This window comes from Acartia tonsa, chromosome 8 (assembly GCF_053477335.1).
Source record: "Acartia tonsa isolate MP-2025a chromosome 8, ASM5347733v1, whole genome shotgun sequence".
NCBI classification, from domain to species: Eukaryota; Metazoa; Arthropoda; class Copepoda; order Calanoida; family Acartiidae; genus Acartia; species Acartia tonsa.
In genome coordinates, this window is record NC_137267.1 from 36,486,612 (window position 1) to 36,495,016 (window position 8,405).

An 8,405-nucleotide genomic window follows, 5' to 3' on the forward strand; every position below is an offset into this window, starting at 1 on the left:
AATAGAAATAGGAGAGAAGAACTATAGTGTGAACCCCTTTTTCGTAAATCTGACAAAGGAACTCCTCCAGCTGACAAAAAACTTTAAAATTTATAATTTCTAGAAAGCTAACTTTATATTAAGGAATTCAACAATTCATAGCTAACTTATTAAAGGATTTGTAATATGCTTTACACTATACTAGAAAATAAATTTTAACACGATATAATTTACGTGAGAAATGCTTTATCTTAAGAAATGCGACTATTTACAGCTGACTCTTTATATGAACAAATTGAAAAAAATATGCCCTTTCCTCTTACACATGTGTGTACAGTGTATACACAGTACAACGCTAGGTCCTGTTGAAAACGTAACGAACGTACTTTTGTATTGCTATTTGTTGTTATTTTATTTTTATATAATTTATTTCGAGGTAAACATCAAACAAATTATGAATTTATGTATTTTAAATGTTTATAATAGATACGAATTAAAGATTATAAATCATGTACATTTGAAGTCCGAAATATTATTTTTTGTTTTAATAGAAACTCAAGAAAAAAATATAATTTTATTAACTTAAATTCATAAAGGGATTTTTATTATTTATCAACGATTGCAATAGATGAAGCATATTTATTATTAATGCACAGATAAAACATAGATGTGAAACAACAATATGAAGGCAGTACTTCATGTGATGGACTTGATTCGAGTAAAAGTTGAAAGAACAGCTCTAGTTAACTCTAATGAAAAAACTAGAAAACTTCAGTTTAATTCAACCAATGAGATTTCATGAATGCTCCGATGCGATTCATTTATTGGCTCAATCAGACATTACCTCTCTTTCTTAGTACCTTTATTATGCTAATAAAGGGTTTACCGTTTGGGTTTTGTAGCGAAGATATTCTACAATACAGTTGTGTTCAAATATCCGTCATTCAATTTTATATGTGTAAGTCAGTAATTCAAATTAATTTACTCCAACTTATGACAAAAAAAATTATATCATCTTCCGACCGCTACTATTAGTTTGAAGTTCTAAAGTTTTTAGGCCAATGAATGAGATAACTTACCTTTAAGATTTGGGTACCAACATAATTTACAGTCCATTGTCCACTCTTTCCCTGCATATTATTCAATAAAATTCTAAACAGCTTTTTATTGCTGCGATACTTTTAAACTCAATTCCCCTTGTTAAAGCCAATGTATTATGATATAAAATTGTAATATACATATAATTTTGATCATGTTATTTAACTGAATCTTTTATTAGAATAATTAGAGAATCTCTTAAAATTGTAAAAATATTTCAAGTTTCTTTTATTGGAAATATTTTAGTTATTAAAAATTTATAGGCATTTTTTAAATTTCAAAACATTTTTCAAAATTTCTCAATAAAATTTTAAATTAACTTCTTTCACTTTACAAATTTAAATTTCATATAAGGTAAAAAATAAATCCATTTTGTAATAATTTACATTTATGATATTGTCTAAAAACTAGTCATTTTATTTATATACTATTATAATAAAGTTATGTTTTATTGTTAATTTTTGTTCTTTTATAATAATTGTAGCAAATCTACTCTACTACAAGTCTTATTGTGCGTCCTGGTTGAAATTCTGTGCATACACCAAGAAGCGCGCATTAGATACATGCATAATGGATAAAAAAAAGTATGGAAAATTTCCACTAGAATTGTGGGTCATCTTGTAATCTTACATAAAATGCACTTTTAGTTTGATCACGAGATTCTTACTTCCAATCTCCATGTGCACAGAAAATACATTCTCTAATTCGTATATAACTTAATAAAAATGAAATTCTAGCTGAAATTAACACATAATACAGATATCTAATATAAGTTTTCTTAATTAGGTTTTTCTAAATGTCTGAAAGGTGCCATCAAACATACCTATAGTACCCAAATAGAAGAGAAAAAATCAGAAATAAGAAGTAGCTACGCTGCCTAAAAATATTTCTAAATTGACCTTTTAGTATAGTTCTAAATGATACTAAATTACTAAATATGCCAAAAAAGAATCCATCTATGTATGTATGTAAATAATAGGAAAATCTGAATATTTCGGACAGGGTAGAATCTTTTGTTAAGTTCTTGATTTATTCTAAACTTCACTTTTAAACAGCGCTCGTCAGCAGCGAGTCAGCCGCTAATAAGCCTAAAATTTAATTTGCTTTGAATTTTTTTTTTGAAAACAGGGATTGTTATATCAGGTTTGCAACAAATTTACTTACAATTTTGTTTAGAAATTTACATTTATATTCTGCTTATTCAGTCCTGACACTCTACAAGTTTTAATGTTCGTTTGTTTTACTTTTTCAGAGCTTCCATTTTATGGTTGGAGTCTTCCATGTTTCTGTAATAATTTTTAAAGTAAAATCAAGAATAAGTATTGTCCAAAACTATTCGACTCAAAAAAAGAACTACATTCCTAAAAATATATTATGCAGCTTCACTAGTTTGAATCAGCTATGGAAAGTTATATTCTAAAAATCAAATAGTAAATAGTATGAGCATACTATACATATATTAATGATCCCCCCTTTAAATATTTTATGTACAATATTCTTCCAATGGTAGTATATTAGTTAATATTTTTTTATCAAATATCTCTGAAACGGATGCATTGTTTGTGCTGTGCTTTTTATAGGAGTTCCATATATGACATGGGGAGGATCCAGGCTATTTGTTAAAACCTAAAATCTCAAACTCATATTTTATAGAGTACAGAAAGCAATGCAATAATATAAAAAAATGTTTCACTTTGTATGTTTAGATATAAAAATAATAGAATCTTTTCTTATTGTGCCATTTTATATATACTATTTTTAACATTTTTAGCATCTACATCCATACTCCAATGATTTTTATTAGTCTAGCCGCCAAACACAAGTCTTTCCAACATATTTTGACATGGCCTATTCTTTACATATTTCATTGAAAGAAAAATGTGTTTTGAGTGTAAGTTTGGCATATAAAAATTGACTAGTTAGGGGTTAAAAAGATGGGGCTGCTATATTTGGGGCTTTTTTTGATTTATTCTATTGGATGTAGAACATACGTGGATATTGTAACATAGGAAAAAATGTCGTCAATTTAAGTTGCTATTTCCCTTTTGATTTATTGGTTAGTTCGTTCCTCCAGTAGGAAGGGAGGGGATGCGTTTTAGCCCGCCACAAATTTCACTTTATTTACAGTAAATGATAATCTGGTGTGAGATCCAAGTAATAATACATCCATTTTAATAATGAATTTGAAGATTTCCTGAAAATTGTAAAATATCTGAGAGATTTTAAGTTGAATATTTATAAAAATTAGTCAACCAACTGAAATGAAGAAAGACCCAAAGCTTGCAGCTTCGAAAAGATTCCGAAGTAGAATAGTAGATGACACTCTGTCAAATCACAGAAAACAGGGATACCAAATTTTTTAATAAATTTTAATGCTTCTTTTTTTCAATACACTGTTTTAGGAAATACTTCTCAGCAGAGTTCAGAGATTACAAAGATTTCGTATTCTCTTTGTGGATATAAATTTAGATTATCAGTTTTGGTAGCCCCGAGGGGCCGGGTTAACAAAACTTGTATAAATTTTATGTTTTTATTTAAATATTCGTGAAAAATTTTCTGCAATACGATGCTATACATGATTTTTCTGTATGACTGAGAACTGTTTGTAATCCAGTAGATATTAATCGGGTATGGAGCTATGCTGCATATTTTTTGAAAGTTTATTTTCCGGAAATTTTCCTTTAAGGAACATTATGACTTAAAATTGATTTTGTCAACCATGATTCTAAAATATATTCAAAATATATTGGAAGTTATCTTTAGTGTGTTTTACAGATTTACTGATATTTTTTAGGGGAAAAAGGAAAAGTAGAAAATTAAATAATGCTGCTTTCGGGATAGGGGCGAAGAATTGATAAAACGTATATTATATAAAATTGACAAAGCTGAAAGGTAGTTTTGTGGTTTACCTCGTATTGTCTATGGATCACGTACGAGCTGTTGATTATGTTAGGTTATGTTGAAGGATAGAAAAGCTCTAAAGGGATATTGCACCGCAGGATTATAGGGGCTAGACATATTTCAAGAAGCAATTTTTATCCACCAAAAAATGCATTGTTTTTAAAAGCGAAGCTTTTCTATAATTAGGGTCGGTCCGTACGTCCGTCCGTCCGAGATAGATAGCTTTTATTCGTTAATTTAGACATGTTAGAATTGTCCTATCGATTTCAAACTTTGCATGATGATTCCTCTAGTAGTAAGGTACGATTTAGAAAGCGTAGCAACTCTATGATCATTACCAGAATGTCCGTGCGTCCATTTTAAACATGTTGATTTTTCTACTTTTTTAACAACAAATTTTTATGCGATCTAAATATCCGTTTGATCTGATTTTTGGTATATTGATTCCTGGGACAACAAAGAACAATATTATAAGCGAAGCAACTTTATAATCAAGTCCTAAGAATGTAAGTATGTCCATAAACATTATCCTGTATCGAGCAGTTTTTCAACAAATTTACTTACAATTTTGCTTCGACTATTAAACTTTTATATTCTTATTATTCAGTTCAGACACTAAACAAGTGTTAATGTCCGTTTGTCCTACCGTTTCTGTGCTTCGCTTTTATGGATGTTGTCATCCTTGTTTTTTACTACATCGATGCAATACCAATATATAAAACACAACATTCTTTGAAAAAATCTTTGAACTCTATAAAAGAATTTAAATAAAGTATTTTCAGGACATTATTCAAATTGTCAATTTTTGTATTTGATTTATGATTACAAAATATAAAGAAAAGCTTATTTTGATTATTTTTTTTAACAAAGCTACTCTATAATTTGAATTGTTCGTCTATCCAGGATACATTTTGGGGTAAACGTAATTTTCTCGGCTCATTTACTAAGTATATTTGCGATTACTTTTATTTAATGAAATCTTCCAATTTTTAACATTTACAAAATGGCCTGCTTTATTGCATCAAGATCCATGACAGATCTATATAGGAAACAAACGTCTATAAATGAGCTCGAGTCTTCCAATGGTAAAGTGTTTAAAACTCATAGTGCTCCAATAATCCATAAGAAACTCTCATTGACCAAAGCGATAAGACCTTTATTCTATTTGTTTATGGAATGAATTAAGTTTTTCACTTCATGTAGATATTTGAATTACATGGAAATATTTAATCCTTATTTCATAAATAAAAAGGATACGTTCATAATAGAGTAAATCTAAGAAAACTATATTTTAAAAGAATTCGATTGTGGCGACACTTCCTTTGTGTTAAAATATTAAAACAAAAATTTTAATCATATTAACCCTTTGGTGATGGTAATGTGAAAAAAATATAATTGAAAAAATCTTTTTAAAATCATTTAGATTAATAAATATTTACTTCTTTCTTTTAGATAGTAATGGCGGGGGAGGAAAATTGATTTATTGAGAAATAGATAAATAGATATGTACTTATAGAAAACTAGCCAATAGCGATATAGTTATATTGAGCCAACTCTAGTATAAAATATAGACAGCTTTCCAATCAATATGGAACATAATTAAGTATAAAATTCATGACGATCAGACTACTTTTAGGCCGATTTTAAGCTACTTTGACATTTGGTGTTTTTGGTTCAATTTTCTATTTCTTTTATTACAGTATCATGATTAAATTTCCCAGTGTTCCAAGGGATTTTTATTTTCAAAGATGAAAGGACAGGTAGCTCTCTTCAATATTCTTAATTTTAACAAATGCTCTTTAAACTCCTTTCTGTATTCTTATTCATGATTTTATGTGCTTCGCTGCTTATGCATGTTGTCATCCTAATACAAAGCCCTATGTGCTAAAGGTGCAGCCACTAGTTATATTTCAAAACAAGGTCGTTTGTCATTCTCGGAAAACAGATTTATTTGCAATAAAAAAATCGCAAATACTTGAATCAGTATTTAAAACGTGCTAATTATCTGCCAAATTGAATTTAAATCCTTTAAATGTCAAGCATATAACTGGACAAAAAACGTTTCAACAACCAAGCTAAAAAAACTAAATTCTACAATTTAAACTTGAACTTATTTCTGCTAGTAAAATGGATATATTAATACTTAAATTAACTACAGATTTTTATGTTCTCTAAAAAAATAAACTCTCAGCAGGCTAAAATAACGATACACCATCCGCCGACTCTACCCTATCCCCTCCCCTTATACTGGATGAACGAACTAACCAACAAATGAGTTCCATGTAAACAACCTAAATTGAGGAAAAATTTTCCCTGTCATAATATCCATGTATATTTTACATCTATTGTTAGTATAGTGAAACCTTCGTCATACAATTTTTTTTGGATTGAATTCCATTTATCTTGAGGTACTAAATGTTATAGATTTAATGATAACTGTTATTAATATTAAATCACTAACGACTCATTTCTATAAGCAAAGCTTAGGGTAGGCCATGCCTGTATGTACGACGCCCAATCTTATTCTTGTATTAGGGAAAATTTAACACTAGCACATTTACAACGCAGTCTATAATATATCCACAGATATATACATATAATTAAATAACTAAGCACTTTAAATATTCATTCATTATTCTTTTTTACCAGGCACCATAGTGGATATGACAATGGGCGATAATTTGATGAACATACCCAATGATAATGCACACAATTACCCCTTTTGTCGAATAAATTTGTTGTATGGGTACCAGTTTACTTGACAGTGAAAAGTCCCCTCTGTATCCCCGTTGGTCAATTATCATGTATACTGGCCTGCCGTTGGTAATTTAGTCTGTAAATTTGCCTATCACTGGTCATTTGTATTGTATGACGACATTTTTTAAAGGCACTATCTATGTGACATTGAAGAAACACTACAGAGTGACAGAAAAAGTTTAGAATGTTTAAAATGTCAACCTTTTAATCCAGAAAGATTACGCGTCAATTCATTGGATAATTAGTTACATTCTAGATCAATAGAGAGTTGAGATTTAAAGGTGAATGAATTATTAGTTTATCCTATTACTAACGGCTACGCCTCTACAGGAACGTAACTTTTTTTCTTTTCAATCTATGTTAAGATCAGGCGTTTTATCATTTTTTTTGGGGGGGGGGTTTCTCTTTGGAGGGTGGCTGGGGGTACCCTCCCAACAATGAGCTATAAACATACCCAAGACCTATAAGAAGCTACTCTTCAAAGAGAAAAAAGGATACAGTGTGTTTTTTTTTGTGTGTAACCAGTAAATGCTTACCCTTGACAGAAATTATTCATCATTATCTTATTTTTTCATTGACCTTTGGAGTTTTGTATCAGAAAAAAAATGTTTAGCAGTTTTCAACAAACTTTACCTCAAAAACCTGTTTTCACATATATTATTTTGTAAATATTAATGGACCAACACCAAATTTGAAGGTTATTGTTTTGACTAAATAATTAAATGCAGCTAGCTCCCAATTTATATATTTACACATCATTAATAGAACACAAACTAAAAATTCACAGGAGGGGCGTAGCATACCAAAATGCGCGATGATAAAAAAATTTTCGCGCATTTTTGTTGGCATTTTAAATATTGATTATTAGGTACCTAGAAAGAATAGGTTGCCTAAATTAACGAAAAGAGCTATCCGTTACAGATAGACGGAAGCGAAGCTTCGATTTTAGAAATGTCCTTTTCTATGAAATTGTTCTCATTAAAGAAACAGTTTTGCTCTAATGCAATAACAATAATGTTTCTATTAAATAAAAGAAATTTTAGCCTCTTACTTATTCGATCTTATACCTCGATTATCGTTGTAATAGAAGTATATTTAAAGCAGTCAATTGTAAGAATATGGATTTAATTTAAGAAGTGTTATTTCATCTAGGACCATTGTGGAATTAACAAGTCATTTGTTTTTCCTTTAATATTTTGCAAATCTTATGCTGTTTACCAAACAATTATCTTCTTGTTTTTAGCTGGTATAAAAGTAAATAAAAAAAGAATTTTATTTACTTTTTTTTGCAATGTGATTCCTAGTTGTACAGTTTGACACATTATTATAAGCAAGTAATCTATAATACAAAGTAAAACGATGTCCGTCTGTCTGTCTGTATGTTTGTCTGTTTGTTTGTACCGAATGATCTCTCTAACCGCTGAACCGATCTGATTCTCCTTAACAGAGTAGCTTCTCATAGGTCCCGGGAAGGTTTATAACTATTTCCACTACCCTCCAAAGAGAAATCGCCTTTAGAAAAAAAATTACCCCTCCCCCCCAAAAAAAAAAAAATTAAAATGCAAATTTTTTTTTACTAAAATTTAAATTGGAGGGGCAACCCCCCCCCCCCCAAAAAAAAAAAAAAAAAATTCCCCCCTCCATTTTTTTACTTTTTCTTTTAAAATCTA